The sequence below is a fragment of the Schistocerca serialis genome, chromosome 3 (genome assembly GCF_023864345.2).
Source record: "Schistocerca serialis cubense isolate TAMUIC-IGC-003099 chromosome 3, iqSchSeri2.2, whole genome shotgun sequence".
NCBI classification, from domain to species: domain Eukaryota; kingdom Metazoa; phylum Arthropoda; class Insecta; order Orthoptera; family Acrididae; genus Schistocerca; species Schistocerca serialis.
In genome coordinates this window covers 619640725-619663292 of record NC_064640.1, presented here as the reverse complement: position 1 = coordinate 619663292, position 22568 = coordinate 619640725, and the positions used below count along the sequence as shown (strand labels likewise).

General features: G+C 42.6%; 1 protein-coding gene across 1 annotated transcript in view; it reads left to right on the top strand.

Annotated features, from left to right (window-relative positions):
- Nucleotides 1–22568, top strand: part of LOC126470508 (uncharacterized) — a 282251-nt gene that overhangs the window by 204746 nt on the left and 54937 nt on the right. The gene's annotated exons all lie outside the window — the stretch shown is intronic.

Below are 22568 nucleotides of genomic sequence, written 5' to 3'. Positions count from 1 at the left end.
GCCAGGGGTGTTATTCCAGACCAACACCAGCCGACCACGGCGCAACCGGTCAAGTGATCCGGCCGCAGTCAAAACCGAGCTGGCCAGCTCCACCGTTCGTCCAACCTAGTAGCCTGCACAGTAACAAGGAAGTTACGGAAGGGTACTAGTAAGTCAGAACCTGCGGACACAAGTACCCAGAGACTCCTATGGTAGAAGCTCGCTAACCTGTCCCTACGGACCCGGACAATTGTCAGAACGCAAAAAAAGGTGGATTTCAGAGGAACACTGTTATTGACGCGTAACATCACAATACAATAGAGTACACCTTTAATTTTCACCTAGAGATTTTGTGTGAATTATCGTTCCGTGTTAAAACATCGAAACCCCACAAAATCTCACACAAAGGTATAATGTACGGTAGTGCCGGTACTGTAAAATCTGTCTGTATCGCATGGTAAAATATTGTTACTGGCAGTGAAAGTTTAACAACTGTACACACCTTATTACACTACTGCAGTGACACGCAACTGTCTCATCCCGTGCAGCAAGAGTTTTTGTAGTTTAAGCCAGAATCATGAATGCTATACAATTTATCAGGAATCACCTTAAGCTCTTTAACCAAGTTTTCAAATTTAGGAATAAATTCATTGGCAGCTGTTTCGTTTGCAGACAGCTTCTCGATGGAAATGATTACAAAAAAAAGTTTCAAGTGGCTCTGAGCACTATGGGACTTAACATCTGAGGTCATCAGTCCCCTAGATCTTAGAACTACTTAAACCTAACTAACCTAAGGAGATCACACACATCCACGCCCGAGGCAGGATTCGAACCTGCGACCGTAGCAGGCGCGCGGTTCCGGACTGAGCGCCTAGAACCGCTCGGCCACCGCGGCCGGAGAAATAATTACATTTCGAATCCGATGTCGTTTTCTTCACCGATGTAGCCAGCTTTCAGTCGCTGTTTACTTTTAATTTTCATTGTCTACATCTAATTTTTCATAGAAAAACAGTGCTTTTTCTTTTGTGATTGGTCTAGGCAACGCAGTTCCCTGTCTTCTCTCCTGCTCAAACGACACCCACTAAGCACTTTCTAGAATTTCACTTTCAGGGCTCTTCAAAGTCTTGCATAGTTTCAGTCCTTTCTAATCATCCATCATCATGACTTTCAAAAGTTTTGTTATCTTTTGTCTAGTCTTTAACAGTTGTTATGCCAACGTATATATCACTTACAATGTTCTGAAGAGACTCTCCTTTGTGTAACGTTCGCACGCTGTCAGTTTCTCCGCAATAGACGGCGTCCCATGTTTACGTTCAGTTGATGTCCTAATTTAGTTTTATACACTTCAATGTGTAAGAAGAACACTGTTACTATTTTCTAATTCAATGCATGTACGATTACACTTACTGATCGAGTTAAAAACAGATTATTTCACACAGACAATTCTGCTGGAACAACATTCGCAACTGATCATTATACCAGAGGCTGAAAATACCGCTTCAGTTGTAAGGTTCTTTTTATTTTTCAGTACTTAAACACGACCGGTCTCGGGTTCTTAGATGCCCATCATCAGGTGTTATAAATTTGTGCTATGACCCCGAGCGCCGTGATAGACGAGTACAGGACGCGGTGTACCGCGAACGAAAATGTCAACCAGGCACTGGCCATACGTATTAATCTGGACTACTCTAAGAACCCAATAATTAATAACAGCAATCTAGAAAGCCTTCTCCAACAACGTCCAACAGCTGTGCGTGTGTGTACCGTCGGCTGTGTCTATGTAGATACTGAAAATGAAAAGAGTGAACTATTTCGCCTACCGAAAAAAATGGCTCTAAGCACATGGGGCTTAACATCTGAGGTCAGCAGTCCCCTAGACTTAAAACTACTTAAATCTAACTAACGTAAGGACATCACATACATCCATGCCCGAGGCAGGATTCGAACCTGCGACTGTAGCAGCAGCGCGGTTCCGGACTGAAGCGCCTAGAACTGCTCGACCACGGCGGCCGGCTCACCTACCAAAAGAGGCGTCAATTCACACGTCTCACAGCTATACCACTGGCCAATAAGATACAGTATGACTATCACACGTAACGGTATCGTAATAATAGTGGACTCAGTCTCCACTGTGCAAATACTGACATCAAAAGGTAAAGACAGAGGAGTTGTTATTGACCATATCAAATAGTTGTTGTATCAGAACTACGAAGAAACGTTACGGAGATATCATTTGTATGGACGAAATGGCTTACTGGGATTGTGGGGAATGAGAAATCTGAAAAACTGGGAAAGAATGCGACAAAGAATACAGTACAACAGAGATGGATTCCAGTGGTTCTGTAATCAAAGGCATGGCCGAAAACGAATGGAACAAGGCGCGGGAGACCAAAGATCTCGAAAAAGGCACCTGGTACAGACAAATCGACCCACAATATTACCGAGAGCCGAATGGTATGCTGATAAATGGAATATGAAATACAAATGGCGTAGGGAACAAGAGACAGTTAGTAAGAACCATTGCGAGGTTGAAATTCAATCATAGCTAACACCGTCAACATTTCTACAGAATCCAAGTCATACCATCACCATACTGAGACTGTGAGGAGATCCAGGACGTCACACACATATAGTTTGGCTGCTCTAGACACAGAAAAAATAGACTGGCTACTTGCGGAGCTGGTCCACGTAAATCAAGAACTTCCCTCGAATGTGTTAACACTCTTGACAACATTGAATAAAGACATTTATAAATTGCTTGTGGAATTCGTATTAAAATTTCGGAATTAAATTCTAACCGTTCAGTTTAGATTTATGCTAAAGTTACACAGCGTAAGTCATGTAAGACGTAACACACATTTTACTTTGTGAACGGTTCCAAATATCGAAACGAGAAGTTTCCGCAGTCTGTGGTGTACTGAGGTCACTTAATGTTTTGCACTGATAACCCTCTCAACTCTGGTATCAACCAAGATATTGAAACAAGTACGGCTTTTTTGAAATGGAACCGTATACTTTTCATAAATGCAATCAATAGCTCGTGGACAGACAGTTACAGTGATACAGCGCTTGCTGATATTGACGTTGAAGCCTTTCGCGAAAGAATCCGAGGATGTACTAAAACTGGAAAGCACTGCGGCCAGAGTAGGCTGTTGCGGTGTAAACACCGCCAAGCAGAGCTCTCGTGCTACACCCCATCGTTATGTGCAGCAAGACAGACCTACGCTAGTCCTGTAGGACGTAGATACAGGGTCAGCTATCATATTTGTGTATGGAACTACGGCATATGTCAGTTTCTGGGGCGTCAGGTGGGGCATAGAAAAACTATTTCGAAGGCACGTACGTTTCCAGGTTTTATGGAAATAACTACAGTTTCGTCAACAGTTTTCCATTTAGACCCTCTCCGTCACTATTACTTGTCAAAGCTGATACAAAAACGCCGGTCGTTCGTACTTCATAATGATGAACAGCCCTATTCACGGAAAAAAGAAACTACTGTATTAACTTTCCTAGATTTGAAAAAAAAAAATACCTGACCTATCTTTGCCTGGAGACGCCTGAATGCATCTTAAAGGTAAAACATCTGGTTTCGGACAAATGTATCTATAAGTACTACTCGAAATTCTAATTGTACGGAAAGCACTTTTAAATAAACCAAACATTTTATTCATAATGACTGACGATATGTCACCAACGAAATAAATACTTTCCTTAACGAAGCGTAGTTTTACACTTCACATAAACATGTGCTCAAATTGTTTACCATCGACAGCAAGGCACATTTGCAATCGCCGTTCGAGAGATAGATGAGTACATGAAAGTACACTGGATGATATACCGTTGTATGCTGTGGCTATTCGACGGCGCATATCATCTGGCGTAGTTGGGGCTCCATGATAGACTTCATTTCTCACAGCTCCCATAGAAAGAAATCAGAAGGAATCAAATTAGGGGACCTGGCTGGCAATTTTATTGGAACGATCAGGATGCTTTTCATTCAGTATTTCCTTTGCAACACGGGGAGAGTGAATGAACGACTGTGTATATCTAGGATCTCTAATAAAACGAAGACTCGTCCTTGGCCGATCCGCAATTGTTAAACTCACAAAGTTCTGGCATAAGTGGATAATATCCGAAACTACGAAGAGGCAACTGTTGGGAATGTTGGTGCCTCCTGTGTTCTTGTACGGCTGTGAGACCTGAAATGTGAAAGCTAGGGACAAGATCCGAATTGATGCATTCGAGACATAGTGTTGTCGGAAGATGTTACGTGTACCATGGGCAGTAAGAAGAACCAATGCTTACATTACAGAAGAAATTAACATCACAAGAAGTTCATCTTCCCGTGTCAGCGCCGGCCGGTGTGGCCGTGCGGTTCTAGGCGCTTCAGTCTGGAAACGCGTGACCGCTACGGTCGCAGGTTCGAATCCCGCCTCGGGCATGGATGTGTGTGATGTCCTTAGGTTAGTTAGGTTTAAGTAGTTCTAAGTTCTAGGGGACTGATGACCACAGATGTTAAGTCCTATAGTGCTCAGAGCCATTTCTTTTTCCCGTGTCAGCCAAAGATACTTCCAATTCCATGGGCACATTTTGAGAAGAGAAGGGGATAATTTAGAAAAAAAAATCTTGGAAGGCAAAATCTAAGGCAGAAGACCCTGAGGAAGAGCAGCAAGTAGACGGATGGATCAAACAAAGATAACCAGCGTACCCTTTCACATTATATTAAGAAGAGCTGAAGATCGTGTGTGGATGGAGACGTCTAGCCGAAGATTAATTACTTAAGAGATAAGCTAGCACAAACCACAATCAGTCAGACATCAAGAATTAAACTTCTGACTTCCATCTGTGAGACAGGGCTTGATAACTGCTGAAAATGTAGCCCTTTGAAATCGTCAAATGATTGGAAGCTACTTGGTGCTTTATACACACGCTAATTAGGTATACAATACCCGCATTAAAAGAACAAAAATAATCAAAAATAGAAAATCTCTCCAGACATCATAACGCTCATGAGCAATAGAATTAGTAGCGTATAGCACCTCCTTTTTTTATTTTTAGTTTCAGGCAGTTATGTGAGATAATGACGCTAACCGGATATCTGACGGTCTTACCGACAAGCTACACACTGAGATGACAAAAGTTGTCGACAGCGATATGTACATATACGGATGGCAGTAATATCGCGTACACAGGGTATAAAAGGGCAGTGCATTGGCGGAGCTGTCATTTTACTCAGGTGATCCGCACGACGGGAATTAAACTTTGAATGTGGAATGGTAGTTGGAGCTAGACACATGGGAATTCTATTTCGGAAATTGTTAGAGAATTCAGTATTCCAAAATACACAGTGGCAAGAGTGGGCCGAGAATGCCAAATTTCAGGCATTACCTCTGACCATGGACAACGCAGTGGCCGACAGCCTTCACGTAACGACCGAGACCAACGGCGTTTGCGAGAAGTTGTCGGTGCTAACAGACAAGCAACACTGGGTGAAATAACCACGGAAATCAATGTGGGACGTACGACGAACGTATTGGTTAGGGCAGTGCGGCGAAATTTGGCGTCAGTGGGCTATGGCAGCAGACGACTGACGCGAGTGCCTTTGCGACCAACACATCGCCGGCAGCCCCTCTCCTGGATTCGTGACCATTTCAGTTGGAACCTAGATGACCGGAAAACTGTAGCCTGGTCAGATGCGCCCCGATTTCATTGGTAAGAACTGATGGCAGGGTTCGAGTGTGGGCCAGACCCCACCAAGCTACGGATCCAGGTTGTCAAAGAGGCACTGTGCAAGTTGATGATAGCTCCATAATGATGTGAGCTGTGTTTACTGGACTGGGCCCTCTGGTCCAAATGAACCGATCATTGACTGGAAATAGCTATGTTCAGCTACTTGTAGACCATTTGCTGCCATTCATGGATGGATTATGTATACCAATGCGCCAGATACCTGGCCACAATCATTGGCGACTGGGTTGAAGAACATTCTGAACAATTCGAGCGAATGATTGGCCACCCAGGTTGCCTGACATGAATCCCATCGGACATTTATGACAGGTAATCGAAGTTCGGTTCGTGCAAAGGGTCTTACACCGGTAACACTTTTGCAATTGTGGACGGCAATAGAGGCAGAATGGCTCAGTATTTCTGCCGGGCGCCGGCCGCGGTGGTCTCGCGGTTCTAGGCGCGCAGTCCGGAACCGTGCGACTGCTACGGTCGCAGGTTCGAATCCTGCCTCGGGCATGGATGTGTGTGATGTTCTTAGGTTAGTTAGGTTTAAGTAGTTCTAAGTTCTAGGGGACTAATGACCACAGCAGTTGAGTCCCATAGTGCTCAGAACCATTTGAACCATTATTTCTGCAGGGGACTTCCAGCGACTTGTTGAGTCCATGCCACGTTAAATTGCTGCACTACACCGGGTAAAAGGCGGTCTTGCACGATATTAGGAAGTATCTGATGACTTACGTCAACTCACTGTAAACTGTAATGTACTATAATGTACTGCATAAAACAAAATTATATAAAATAGACAAACAATTATGTAAATAGTGATCCTAAGAAGTGCATTAATACCGCTACGTTACAATAAAGGACACACACACACACACACACACACACACACACACATATATATATATATATCGTGTCGGCCCGATAGTTCAAGGTCAACATCGATATTGCGTTGCAACACCACCTACCGGTAAAATGTGCCTGCTGCTCTCGTTGTCGCTATAAACCGAAGGTAATGGGTCAGCGTGACTTGAGTAGATGTGCAGTCGCCTCACAGACGTATGCGCGAACCATACCGTCAAATCAGTGAGTCTGAAAGAGGGCGTATCATTGGAATGAGAAAATGTGGTGCAACCATCCGGGAAACTGCTGCTCGTGTGGGACAAAGTGTTTCGGCAGAGCAACGGGTGTGTGCAGAATGGTTCACGGAAGGCCGTAGAGCACGACGAGATTGGTCAGGTCGCACCACCCAGACCACGCCCCAAGAATGTCGACACCTCATCCAAATGGCATTGCAGGACAGATCTGCGTCCTCCTCGGCTCTGGTGCAACAGTGGAAGAATGTAACATCGTACACTATCAGGGGTGACAGTGTCGCCGTTTTTTACGACATGGGTTATGTGTGCGTCGTCCATTTCTCCGTCTACCTTTGAAGAATGTCCAGACACGTTCTAGACGGATAATTGGGGACAGGAATGGCATCAAACAGTGTTTTCGGACGAATCCAGATCTGTTTGTTTGAAAATGATGGCCGCATTTTGGTTCGCCAATGACATAGGGAGCCGCATCACAGTGACTGCAATCGTACAAGACATGCTGCGCTAACTCAAGGCCTTGTGATATGGGGTGCTTCTGGGTACAACCACAAATCACAGCTGATACTTGTCCAGGGCGCTGTAACCAGTGTGACCTACGTGAATGACATCCACCCTTCCTTCCTGCACAACAAGATACCATTTTTCAGCAAGACAATGCACGACTACATGTTGCTGCATGAACAACTCGGTGTCGCAAGATGTCAGCCTTTTGCCCTGGCCTGCCAGTTCACCAGACTTTTCGCCAATCGAAAATGTGTGGGATACGGTGAAACGACAGGTGCAGCGCTGTGATCCGATGCCAACCGTCTCAGACAAACTTTATAACCGTGTGAATGCAACATGGATGGCTATACCACAGGATGCCATTCGCGCCTTATACGTGTCGATGCCATCACATATGGAATAAGTTATCAGGGCCCATAGCGAACCCTGTGTCTTCTAGGCAACACGACACATGCTGAACCGAGGTGACTGAAATGCTAATCATTTCTGCAGAACATACCAATGTACGTGTCCTGTGAATATGAACGCCCTATGTCTAGTCGATCAAGGTGTTCTGTTTTTTTTCTAAACATGAGTGTATATATACAGAAGTATACGGGGTGAACATTAATAAAACCGTCAACTGCAGGGTCGGATTCCAGACTGAAAATGGAGGAAAAGAAGTTCTGTGGACATGTGCCCCAAAACGCATCGTTACCACGGTAGATAGTGCTGACGAATGAAAGATTCTCTGGCCAAGTTACGTGTTGCAAACTGTATGACTGACAAAGCATTCTGTAAGCAGCAGAATGGTTCGGTATTGACGTCGAGAACAAGCCGAGACGGTGGTTCTGTATGGACAAGCAGATGCAAACGGTCGATAGAGAGCACGGCTATACCAAAATAAATACCCTCACAGACACCAACCACATCACACAACATGCCAAGCCCTTATTCGGTGCTTGTGTGATCGTATGTCCTATCAGACAGACTAATGTGCAAGGAGTCGGCGTACTGTGCGCAAACCAGATTTGGAGGGCCGGTTTCTACAGGATATTGAGACGAATCCTAGCACAAGCTCCAGGCAAGTGTCCTGCGAACATGTTGTAAGCCAAAGTGCGATTATGTGTATCCTCCATGACAACCGCTACCATCCCTATCACCTGCAACGAGTGCAAGGATTAGCAGCAGCGGATTTCCCTCTACGGGAAGGATTTTGTCAGCGGTTTTTTCACCAGACCATCACAATTATGGGATTGATTCAGCAAACGCCTCGACAGAGGAACATGCCTGGACTTCGTGTGGGCTACTCGGCCTAGGTTGTTTGAGAATGTGCCTTTGACAATATGACAGGTTATGTGGTTTCTGCTTAACGGAGCATTAACCTACTTCCTCATTACAGTTTGCCGACACCTCAACTAGATGTTCCCCGGTCGTTGGATAGGACGCAGAGGCCCTGTAGCATGGCCTGCTAGATCACCGGACTTAAACTCCTGGATTTTGACCTCAGGGGCATCTGAAAAGCGGTGCATGCTGAACCAGTTCCTGACGTGCAAACCCTTCAACAGCGTACTGGCGACGCCTGTGACGCTATTCAGAGGGAGGCAGAGTGCGACGTGTGAACGCGTCCATTGCATCCCACGGAGGCCACTTTGAACACCTGTAGTGACATGGACGGAATCGGCGGATAAATACGATACTGCAGTGCCTGTGTTATTCTGATGACGATGCAAAGTTCCTTTCGACATGCATGCATTTCAACCGCCTTCGCCGCGCGGAGTGGCCGCCCGGTTAGAGACGCAATGTCACTGATTGCGCGGCCCCTCCCGCCGGAGGTTCGAGTCCTCCCTCTTGCATGGGTGTGTGTGTTGTTCTTAGCATAAGTTAGTTTAAGTAGTGAGTAAGTCTAGGGACAGATGCCTCCAGCAAGTCGGCCGAAGTGGCCGTGCGGTTAAAGGCGCTGCAGTCTGGAACCGCAAGACCGCTACGGTAGCAGGTTCGAATCCTGCCTCGGGCATGGATGTTTGTGATGTCCTTAGGTTAGTTAGGTTTAAGTAGTTCTAAGTTCTAGGGGACTAATGACCTCAGTAGTTGAGTCCCATAGTGCTCAGAGCCATTTTTGCCTTCAGCAATTTGCTCACTTAGAAATTCACACACATTTGAACCTTTTTTGAACAACCTCCCTCTTATCTCTACACTACTCCACCTTTCAAAATATTACAAGAACAAGTCGCTGCAGATGGAATACACCAGCTTATAGAAGAAATATGGAAAACTGAAAAGATATCGACAGACAAAATTTCCGCTGATACATCCATTTAATAAAAAAGGCAGTCGAACGGATCCGAGCATCTACAGAGGGATCTCCTTACTTTCAGTTACTTATAAGGTACTCCGCAGAGTCCTGCTGAGAAGAATTGAAGAACAGACTGATCGCCTCACTGGAGAATATCAAGCTGGTTTCTGAGAAGGCAGGTCATACTTGGAACAGATATTCAACCTTAAGAACATTCTGAGAAATAGAGCAATAAGGAGCCATAATAGAGTAATAATTTTTGTCGACTTCAAAAAAACGTACGACTCAACTGACAGACAAACTTTATTTAGAGTTTTAAAGGAATTCGGAAATGGGAAATTGTAAAACAAACCCTGACAGATATTATCTCGAGAGAAAAGTTTTTTGGAGACGTCTCTCAGCCCTTTGAAATAAAGACAGGGGTCAGGCAAGGAGAGGGATTATCTCCAGTTCTCTTCAATATCGTCCTGGAGAAAACAATGAGAACCTGGGAAGAAGCTGTGAAATTAGAAAGAATACTACGTTGGGAAGAAATGAAAGAACCTGGAAATCGGATGTTTAGCTTCTGCCGATGACCTTGCCCTTTTAGTTATAAACCGGAAATATGCTCAAAGAATGCTGGAGATCTTGATGCACTCAATAGAATAACAGGTCTCAAACTCTCATACGAAATATATGTGGAATACAGACACCAAGGAGAGAAACACTTGGAGATAAAATATGGATATATTAGAAGGACATATAAATTCAAATACTTACGAAAATGGATACAATCCAATGGGCTGGATAAAGAGGTCGTCAAAGGAACAGCCAGAGAATTAGACGTTGCTTACGAACTACGGATTCTATGCTTCTGAGTGTCTTATTCTAAATAAAAAGGGACAGTTGAAAGAATTTTAAAAGAAGGAAAGGAAGGTTCTCTAGAAAACTCTAGGATCTCAGAAGACTATTGATGGAATCTGGAAGAGTAGGAAAAAGACGAGGAGCTGTACAAGCACACTGAAAAATTAACAGACACAAGGCGGAAAAGACGGTTGAAATTTTACGGACATCTGGCAAGAATGATCGAACACCGACTAAGCAAAAAGATTTTCAGTTACATCACATCATTAAAGTCTACCTCTAAGTGGGTAGAAGAGATTAAAGGAGATGCACATCAAACTGGTATTACGCTACAGATGGTCGCAAACAAAGAATAATTCAGAGGAAAAATCAAGAGAATGAAAGCATTTGAAGAGAAACCATCAGCGAGGATGTCCATACATTACATTTCTGAGGAGGAGAGAAAGAAAAGAAGTGAAAGAATTAAGGGGTTCTGGGAAGAGAGGAGAAGAAAAGCCAAAAATCCTTAAGATCTACGCGGTCCACAGTTAGCCAAATTCAGGAGAAAAAAACTGCAAGATATCAACTTCTTAACCTTTCCTAAATTCACGTCTATATTAACCTGTGAAATCCGATGATAAATACTAAGGCACTGTTTTCCCTCCATTCAGTGCAGAATTTGTGTTTATTAGTTATACACACTCTGTTCGTGCATGAGATCCAGAAAGCTGTAGATAGTGGCGCTCTGTTTGATACCGTGTTCCTTGACTTCCGGAAGGCGCTCCATATAGCTCCGTCCTGCCGCCTAAGGGACAAAAATCAGCATACGGAATATCAGACCACTTCTATAAATTGACTGAAAATTTCTATCAAACATAACACAGCATGTCTTCTCAACGGAGTGAAATCTTCAGACGTAAAAGTAACATCGGGTGTACCCCAAGGAAATATTACTGAACCATTACTTTTCACAACATGTATAAATGACCTAGTAGATCAAGTCGGAAGTTCCATGGAGCTTTTCGGGGATGATGCTGTTGTATTCAAAGAAGGGACAACGCTAGAAAATTGTAGCGAAATGTAAGAAATGCAAGAAAAGCTGCAGTGATTCGCAAGAGACACGCTGAAAGGGTACAGTACCACCCGACATTGAAAATAGGTACAACATACTTCATTATTTTTGTCAGAAGAACACATTTTTTTTGTAAAATAACTCAATTTCAATTAATACAGCGAAGCCGGATACCAGTGTGGGAAAGAATGACAATTTATTTATTTAATTGATCACATGTGCACTCCCACAAAGTAAATCCCTACATCCAGTTTGGTGAGATCTGTGAAATGAAAGAATGTATGGTCGTCTGCTAACCGCAGATAGTGAATGTGAATACATGATCATCTTTGAGTCGATCCTTTGGCCATCTTTCGTGGGACCAAAGAGATGAAAGTTACCAGAGCTTTGAGCATCTGAAATGTGGCTGACCAATACGATAGCAAGGTGCTTCCCCCACCTCGACAGGTGCGAGAGGACCTAGAGAACGGCCATGTTTCGACACTCTGCCGCTGGATCTTGTGCTGTTAAGACCTGTTTTAGTTGTACTCCGTAATGACGAAAGAGTGGAGACATGGTATGCATGTGGAATATTTAAGAGTAGTTTGAAATATTAATTTCTCTATTTCAGGAACTTTTGTGGGGAGAATTAAATGCCAGGCAGGAAATATTAATGGGATTGTAGGAATCTTCGGAAGTGACCAACGGTCACAATGAAACCACGTGTAGCATTAAGTTGAAATACTTCCGTGTGCTTAAGTTAAACTGAATTACTAGCGTGTGTACATTAAGTTGAAATATTTAAGAAATAGCGTGTGTACCATAAGTTGAAATATTTAAGAAATGGCGTGTGCAGGACTTGAAATTAGAGACGAGTACTTCCACGTGGTGAGTACTGTGTGAGTCTCAAACTGTGTATGAGACAGAAGGATAAAGAGAAGTACTCGTCCATGGTATCAGATGAGGACTCGCGTGTGTGCTTAATATTAAATTGTGTGATATGATTCCGTGAGACGCTAGATTTAAACTCTGAGAGAGAATCAAGGTGAGTCGGCCGTCTATCCAGCAACGCCACTTGGCTTGCATTGCACAGGAAGACGTGCATATATCTCCAGAGTTCACAGTAGGAAAGTAGAATTACTAAGTGGGGCAGTGTCGTGTGAAACTGGGATAAATATTGATTGAAGTGGGAAAGCTGAAAGTGATAATGTTGTAACCATTCTTTGTGTAGTATTTCATATTGTTGTGTGGTGTATGTCATGTAATTTGGGTATGTGTGGTTTGCATGGGGGAGTAGCAAGGTAGTTTCAAAAGATTTGTGGGTTATGCTTGTTCCTTCTATATCGCTCGATCTGGAGGAAAGTTTCGTGATGATGATTGTGAGAGTCGAAGTGTGAGGTATAATAAAAGATCCACCATCCTATCCAGAAAGTGCACTGTAGCCTTAAATAAATTACGAGACCATAATATAGAGATTCACTAATGTAAAGCCATGCCCACAGGGCGGAATTTCTCATGTGATATTGTTGTAGGTTGTAGAATTTGTGTGTTTAGGAATAAATCAGATAGTGAAAAGAAAGAGATTGGTGGCCTTTTTCATTGAATTGTATGTTGTCATAATGTCCCGAATTTATAATGTGTGCGCCATTCGTATTCAGTGGGATGGCCACGTGTTAATAAAAGCCGTTAAATAAAAGACAAAAAGTAAATGTGGTATTGCCAGTGCGTAGTGTACAGTCAGAGTTCTATAAATCACTGATAGTCAGATGCGTGTTTCCGTTGCGTATTATTCATACAGGAGAGTAATTTGTAACTAAATAGTAAGATACGAGAATTCATGTTACTCGATAAATTAAGGAAGAATCCACTCGCTTGGCAAACCACTCATCTTGCAGGCCTGACTGCTTGATGCCACAGTATGAGCAAGGCAAGTGGGTGCCTCTCAACGCAACACAAACAAATAAAAAACAGACAGAAAAACCCATTATTATATGATTGCAGAACAATCACTGGAAGCAGTAACATGAAAAAATGTCTAGGAGTATGCCTACGGATCGATCTAAGGAGGAACGGCCACAAAAACTAATCGCAGGTACGGCTGATGCGAGACTGAGATTCATTGGAAGAATCCTCAATCAATATAATCCAACCACATAGGAGGTAGCTCACAAAACTCTACTTCGACCAACATTTCAGTACGATCTGATCATTGCCACGGTTCGCGCGGCTTCCCCCGTCATACGTTCGAGTCCTCCCTCGGGCATGGGGGTGTGTGTGCTGTCCTTAGCGTAAGTTAGTTTAAGTTAGATTAAGTAGTGTGTAAGCCTAGGGACCGATGACCTCAGCAATTTGGTCCCATAAGAACCTCCCACTTTTTATTATTATTATTATTCTTTCTTTTCTCAGACGTTATGTCAGGTCAAAAATGGAAAGTGACGCGGACCTTGATCAAGCGTGACTTCCTTTTAACTGTATGGTATATGTTACATTGCATTTAGGAACTTTCGGGTAATTGAACAAGTATCAATAATTACAGATTTCTGTAGTTGTATATATAAGTTTGGATGTAGCTGTATTGCTTTGATGTATTGGTGGATATTGTGTGGTATGACTCCTGTAGTTGATAGTATAATCGGTATAATGTCAACTTTATCCTGATGCCACATGCCCTTGACTTCCTCAGCCAGTTGGATGTATTTTTCAATTTTTTCTCCTGTTTTCTTTTGTATATTTGTTGTATTGGGAATGGATATTTCGATTAGTTGTGTTAATTTCTTCTTTTTATTGGTGAGAATGACGTCAGGTTTGTTATGTGGTGTTGTTTTATCTGTTATAATGGTTCTGTTCCAGTATAATTTGTATTCATCATTCTCCAGTACATTTTGTGGTGCATACTTGTATGTGGGAACGTGTTGTTTTATTAGTTTATGTTGTATGGCAAGTTGTTGATGTATTATTTTTGCTACATTGTCATGTCTTCTGGGGTATTCTGTATTTGCTAGTATTGTACATCCGCTTGTTATGTGATCTACTGTTTCTATTTGTTGTTTGCAAAGTCTGCATTTATCTGTTGTGGTATTGGGATCTTTAATAAAATGCTTGCTGTAATATCTGGTGTTTATTGTTTGATCCTGTATTGCGATCATGAATCCTTCCGTCTCACTGTGTATATTGCCTTTTCTTAGCCATGTGTTGGATGCATCTTGATCGATGTGTGGCTGTGTTAGATGATACGGGTGCTTGCCATGTAGTGTTTTCTTTTTCCAATTTACTTTCTTCGTATCTCTTGATGTTATCTGATCTAAAGGGTTGTAGAAGTGGTTATGAAATTGCAGTGGTGTAGCCGATGTGTTTATATGAGTGATTGCTTTGTGTATTTTGCTAGTTTCTGCTCGTTCTAGAAAGAATTTTCTTAAATTGTCTACCTGTCCATAATGTAGGTTTTTTATGTCGATAAATCCCCTTCCTCCTTCCTTTCTGTTTAATGTGAATCTTTCTGTTGCTGAATGTGTGTGATGTATTCTATATTTGTGGCATTGTGATCGTGTAAGTGTATTGAGTGCTTCTAGGTCTGTGTTACTCCATTTCACTACTCCAAATGAGTAGGTCAATATTGGTATAGCATAGGTATTTATAGCTTTTGTCTTGTTTCTTGCTGTCAATTCTGTTTTCAGTATTTTTGTTAGTCTTTGTCTATATTTTTCTTTTAGTTCTTCTTTAATATTTGTATTATCTATTCCTATTTTTGTCTGTATCCTAGATATTTATAGGCATCTGTTTTTTCCATCGCTTCTATGCTGTCGCTGTGGTTATCCAATATGTAATCTTCCTGTTTAGTGTGTTTTCCCTTGACTATGCTATTTTTCTTACATTTGTCTGTTCCAAAAGCCATATTTATATCATTGCTGAATATTTCCGTTATCTTTAGTAATTGGTCGAGTTGTTGATTTGTTGCTGCCAGTAGTTTTAGATCACCCATGTATAGCAAATGTGTGATTTTGTGTGGGTATGTTCCAGTAATATTATATCCATAATTTGTATTATTTAGCATGTTGGATAGTGGGTTCAGAGCAAGGCAGAACCAGAAAGGACTTAATGAGTCTACTTGGTATATTCCACGCTTAATCTGCATTGGCTGTGATGTGATATTATTTGAATTTGTTTGGATATTAAGTGTGGTTTTCCAATTTTTCATTACTGTGTTTAGGAACTGTATCAATTTAGGATCTACTTTGTATATTTCCAATATTTGTAGTAACCATGAATGGGGTACACTATCAAAAGCTTTTTGGTAATCAATGTATGCGTAGTGTAGCGACCTTTGTTTAGTTTTAGCTTGATATGTCACTTCTGCATCTATTATCAGTTGCTCTTTACATCCTCGTGCTCATTTGCAACAGCCTTTTTGTTCTTCATTTATAATTTTGTTCTGTGTTGTATGTGTCATTTATTTCTGTTTAATGACTGAAGTTAATATTTTGTATATTGTTGGTAGGCATGTTATGGGGCGATATTTAGCTGGGTTTGCTGTGTCTGCTTGATCTTTAGGTTTCAGATAAGTTATTCCATGTGTAAGTGTATCAGGGAATGTGTATGGGTCTGCAATGTAATTGTTAAATAATTTAGTTAGATGTGAATGTGTTGAGGTGAACTTCTTTGGCCAGAAATTTGCTATTTTATCTTTTCCAGGGGCTTTCCAATTGTACGTAGAATTAATTGCTCGGGTGACTTCATGTTGCAAAATTACCACTTCAGGCATTTGTGGTATCATCTTGTATGTGTCTGTTTCTGCTTGTATCCACCGTGCATGTCTGTTATGTTGTACTGGGTTTGTCCATATGTTGCTCCAGAAGTGTTCCATGTCTGTTATGTTTGGTGGATTGTCTATTTTAATGTGTGTGTTATCTATTGTCTGATAAAATCTCTTTTGGTTTGTGTTGAATGTTTGGTTTTCTTTCCTTCTATTTTCACTTTTTTTGTATCTTATAAGTCGTTTGGCCAATGCTTGTAATTTCTGCTTCTTTTCATCTAATTGCTCTATCACTTCTTGTTGTGAGATTTTACCTAACCTTTTTCGTTTTTTTTCTTACATTTCATTTCTTATAAATTGTGTTAGCTGTCCGATGTCTTTTCTCAGTTTTTCTATTCTGATCTGTAGCCTGTGTTGCCATGCTGGTTTTGTGGGTTTCTTCTGTGTGTTGGTTGGTTCTGATCTCTGCCTAGTGTGTATATTTAGTGTAGTGAGTGCTCCTATATAAACCAGTAGTTGTAACTCTTCCATAGTTGTGTTTTCATTTATTTTGTTGTGTATGATTGTGCCGATAGTTTTTATTGTTGTTTCGACTTGTGGGTTATTTGGCGGTCTATGCAAGAATGGTCTAATGTTTGTATTTGTGTCTTTATATTCTATATATGTCAGCTGAAATTTCTCTTCTATAGCTAACATGTGTGTCACTTCGTGTTCTATTTGTGCTTGTTCTGGTGGCTGTCTTAAGATTTCGCTTTCCTCTGATTGTTTAATTGATGCGTTTTGGTCTTTGTTTGTTTGCTCTGGGATGTTTGAGTCCATTACTGTATTTTCTTCTTCTTCTGATTGCACATTATTTTGTTCCAGTATTTGTTGTACTAGTTGTTTGATGTTTTCTAATTCTGACTGGGGTATCCTGTTATTTTTGATTATTACACGGATCTGATCAGCTAGTCGTTGTTCTGTTAAAATTTTTAATTCTGGGTATCTGGTAATAAATGTTGTGTGTTGTGACTTGGCAAGACAGCCAAGCCACTAGAAGGTGAAGCCGAAAGACACGCGTTTAAGCTCACGCAGGCTGGTGTGAGGTCTGGAACAGTTAAAGGATTTGAGCCTAGCAAATAAAGTACGTAGCTGTTGGAATACTTAACTTTAATCCATAATTGGTGAACATCGGTCTGACGGTACATGCATCACAAGATAAATAGCAAAGGATAATGGCGCCTTGCTAGGTCGTAGCAAATGACGTAGCTGAAGGCTATGTTAACTATCGTCTCGGCAAATGAGAGCGTAATTTGTCAGTGAACCATCGCTAGCAACGTCGGCTGTACAACTGGGGCGAGTGCTAGGAAGTCTCTCTAGACCTGCCGTGTGGCGGGGCTCGGTCTGCAATCACTGACAGTGGCGACACGCGGATCCGACGTATACTAACGGACCGCGGCCGATTTAAAGGCTACCACCTAGCAAGTGTGGTGTCTGGCGGTGACACCACATTGTGTATACTTGTGATCTGTATCCAGTTGTGTTGATTCCTAGGTTTGTTGCTTGGTAATAACAGAACATGAGGTGTCGATTAACTTCATCTGACCATCTGATCCTCTGTCTTTGTTTTCCTTCTAGGGTGGTTGCAGGAAGCATATACTGCAAAACACCTCTCTTTGGATTTAAATCATTTTCCAGTTGGCTAACAGTGTCGTTACCATTGTGGGCGGGCATAGGGTTCAAGCGTCGTCCCCGACCATGACGGCGCTTGTCCGAGGCTTCTTTAGTTCTGTCCTGAATCAAGTAATCACACTAAAAGGGGGGTTAGCCCTATTAGTGGTTTGTTCTTTTCGTCGCCTTTTACGACTGGCAGAACATACCGGAGGCCTATTCTTTTCCCGGGCCTCCACGGGGTTTATTATTATTATTATTATTATTATTATTATTATTTTCTAGAAGAGTATCGCGTTTCGTTACAGGTTCATTTGGTTAGCGCGAAAGCATCAGAGATGCTCAGACAACTGTAAGAAAGGCGTTCTGCATCACAGTGTGGTTTACTGTTGAAGTTCTGTGAGCGTACGTTCCTAGACGAGTCAAGCAATATATTGCTTCCTCCTAAGCAATCTCGGGAAAAGACCGTGGACGTAAAATTAGAGATATTCGAGCACACATGGAGGCTTACCAGCAATCGTTCTTCGTGCGAACTATTCATAACTTCAACAGGAAAAGGAGGCAGTGACATTTATACACAAAATATTCTCCGCCACACACCGTAATGGGGCTTACGAAATGTAGATGTAGTTTAAGTGTAAATCTTCGGTACACAAAATTTTCAGTCATAGTGTCAAGTTTAGGCTCTTTTCGGTGGTAGGACTGTGCTATGACCCTTTATGTTCACTCATATTCCCGTGATTAATCAGTGTAATGATTCCCAGCATGATTCGCGCCTGTAAGTGGGGTCGAGTGCTACACGGAATTTAATTCCTTTCCTCGGTCTCCACTTGTTGGAGGAATCGGTGGGCATGGCAGGTGTACCAGTACATGTATATGAACTTATGGTCTAGGAACAAAATACACTACTGGTAATAATTTGTCCAACAGCTGAAGTTGCTTTATCGACTGCCGTCATAGTATGCTACAGCGCCTCCTTCCATTTCCTGTTTTCACCATACACGACAAAACAGAGACGAGTGCAGAGGTTATTCAATAGACTTCCTCATCTTCGCTTTACTATTGGGTATGAAATACGTACTAACTTCGTAGTTAACTAATAGCTAAAGGCCTTACAACCACCTTTCAGAAACGGTTGAAAGGACCTCTTTTAACGAAATTGTCGAGGAAAACTATTTGAGTAAGAAGGTAGAAAGAGGCGAGACAATAAGTTATGTACTGTAGCATTCAATATGTAGAAATTACCAAGCAATTAAGGAACCATCAGAGAAAGAGCGAAGAGAACGTGACGGTCATGATGATGATGAAGATGTGTCAACTGTCGATGGTTCCATAGTTGGAATTTTACTATATTTTTACGGTTATAAACTATCTTTTAACTTCTTGTTGGTTTCAGATTTGTGGACACATGCTTACGATATCATCAGTGATGCGGTGACACAATGTTTGTTGAATTCCTTTTAGCAACGGATTCATGAGAATGAAACTCACAATAATTTCTACATTTTCCAGAAACCAGGTGTTATCAGTAGTAATTAAGAATGGAACGACAGCGCTGAATTACGGTTTAAACAACTTAAGATGTCTTAACAGTTTGTATCTGAATATACGTGAGACAACAATCACTTTTACTTTGTTTTATCCATATTTAGCGGTTGTTGAATGCCTGCGACTGAAAGAAGCAATGGTTTCCTTAATGTCAAAAGTTCTTCTGTTGCTAAACACGATTTTTGTTCTGTTTATTTGTGCAAAGTTCATTTCGGGAAGACCCATTTATTATTACTACATTGTGACAACTGAAGTTTGTGAGCTGCTGCATCATTTTGGAAACTTCAGGCATTTTAATGTACTGTTGTATAATAATTCACAAATGCAAATCATGCTTTACACAAAGTTCACTTGTGCACCCAGAAACAAGAAAAGGAAAATAGCGTGAGCCATGTAGACACAATTATATGATGTACTTGTGAAAAACAGAAAAAAATCTTCTAATGACAAAAACAAATATTTAACTGAAGTAAAGTTACTTCCGTAACGTGGAAAGTGCAAATGATTTAAGAGTTATTGATGAAACACTTCCCAACATTAGATGAAATGACGAATTTCTACTCGTTCATTCCGTTACGGGGTTTGTGTATGTCTTCATTTCGAATGTTTACCAGCGGTTGTCAAAGTTACGGCGATCGAAAGACGGAGAAACGACTAAACCACATCCATCACAGATTCTTACGTGTTTTCTAATTAATATGACTCTAGCATACCTAGATTCCATGCATCGTACTAAAGCTAGTACGTGTTAAAACATTGCAATGCAGGGGCACGTTGCATGCTTATCATCTTACAGGAGGCAAATGTTTACACTGTTTTATCTACTACCGCGCATGCATGGTGTTTTACGGATTTACGGGCCTAGCTGACGTGCTGGGAGAGAATATAAATTTATCAGATTAGCGGAACAGCAAAGCTGCCTTGAAATACAAAGAATTAGTGCCAAGGTGAGAAGATCAGCTATCTAAATGAACGTCAGCAGTGAACTTAGGAGAGGCAGGTTGAGATGGCGCCGTGGTAAAAATACCTGCCCTGCATTCTTAAAAGCGCGAGGTTCTAATCCGAGTTCGACCATCCGCATTCCATATTCTATTGGTTTCCACAGGAAACGTCACGTCAACGCTGTGATAGTTCCTTCAAAAGACCACGTCCCATCCTTCCTCCTCAACGGATCTAGTCCTACGTCTTGTCAAGTCTAAATAAAAAAGACGAAGACGAAGTTACCTGAGACGGAAAAGACCAATAAGCGTTTCGCAGAGGGCCTCAGGACCAGATATCGTTTCCAATTTTCATATTTTGGTAAACATCATTTGAGATTTTTAAGTACTTGGTACTGCACGTTCTGGCGTCAACAACAACGTACTGAGCTGCGTGTAGGAAATATATTTGAATCTCTAACATAACGAAAATAGTTTCTATTTTTATTTGCAAATATTAGCATACTTATCTGCTTGACTTTAACCTTTATGTAACACTTGTAGGATAGTCTGAGGCTATGTGAATATAAGGTTACTTTTCAACAGTGATCAACAGTTCTGTCACCAGTGCCTTTTAATGGCGGACTTGGTAGAATGGTGCTCGGATTCTCATTTTAATGCGATTATGCCTTTAATCTTATACACTCCTGGAAATTGAAAAAAGAACACCGTGAATTCATTGTCCCAGGAAGAGGAAACTTTATTGACACATTCCTGGGGTCAGATACATCACATGATCACACTGACAGAACCACAGGCACATAGACACAGGCAACAGAGCATGCACAATGTCGGCACTAGTACAGTGTATATCCACCTTTCGCAGCAATGCAAGCTGCTATTCTCCCATGGAGACGATCGTAGAGATGCTGGATGTAGTCCTGTGGAACGGCTTGCCATGCCATTTCCACCTGGCGCCTCAGTTGGACCAGCGTTCGTGCTGGACGTGCAGACCGCGTGAGACGACGCTTCATCCAGTCCCAAACATGCTCAATGGGGGACAGATCCGGAGATCTTGCTGGCCAGGGTAGTTGACTTACACCTTCTAGAGCACGTTGGGTGGCACGGGATACATGCGGACGTGCATTGTCCTGTTGGAACAGCAAGTTCCCTTGCCGGTCTAGGAATGGTAGAACGATGGGTTCGATGACGGTTTGGATGTACCGTGCACTATTCAGTGTCCCCTCGACGATCACCAGTGGTGTACGGCCAGTGTAGGAGATCGCTCCCCACACCATGACGCCGGGTGTTGGCCCTGTGTGCCTCGGTCGTATGCAGTCCTGATTGTGGCGCTCACCTGCACGGCGCCAAACACGCATACGACCATCATTGGCACCAAGGCAGAAGCGACTCTCATCGCTGAAGACGACACGTCTGCATTCGTCCCTCCATTCACGCCTGTCGCGACACCACTGGAGGCGGGCTGCGCGATGTTAGGGCGTAAGCGGAAGACGGCCTAACGGTGTGCGGGACCGTAGCCCAGCTTCATGGAGACGGTTGCGAATGGTCCTCGCCGATACCCCAGGAGCAACAGTGTCCCTAATTTGCTGGGAAGTGGCGGTGCGGTCCCCTACGGCACTGCGTAGGATCCTACGGTCTTGGCGTGCATCCGTGCGTCGCTGCGGTCCGGTCCCAGGTCGACGGGCACGTGCACCTTCCGCCGACCACTGGCGACAACATCGATGTACTGTGGAGACCTCACGCCCCACGTGTTGAGCAATTCGGCGGTACGTCCACCCGGCCTCCCGCATGCCCACTATACGCCCTCGCTCAAAGTCCGTCAACTGCACATACGGTTCACGTCCACGCTGTCGCGGCATGCTACCAGTGTTAAAGACTGCGATGGAGCTCCGTATGCCACGGCAAACTGGCTGACACTGACGGCGGCGGTGCACAAATGCTGCGCAGCTAGCGCCAATCGACGGCCAACACCGCGATTCCTGGTGTGTCCGCTGTGCCGTGTGTGTGATCATTGCTTGTACAGCCCTCTCGCAGTGTCCGGAGCAAGTATGGTGGGTCTGACACACCGGTGTCAATGTGTTCTTTTTTCCATTTCCAGGAGTGTACTTTAAGTCCGTGATGTGCCCTTTACCGCAAAGAAGGTACTACATTTCATGCTTCGTGGTGTTCCTTAGGGTGCTAAATGCTACACACAATCACATAATACATAAGTGATTTAATTAGT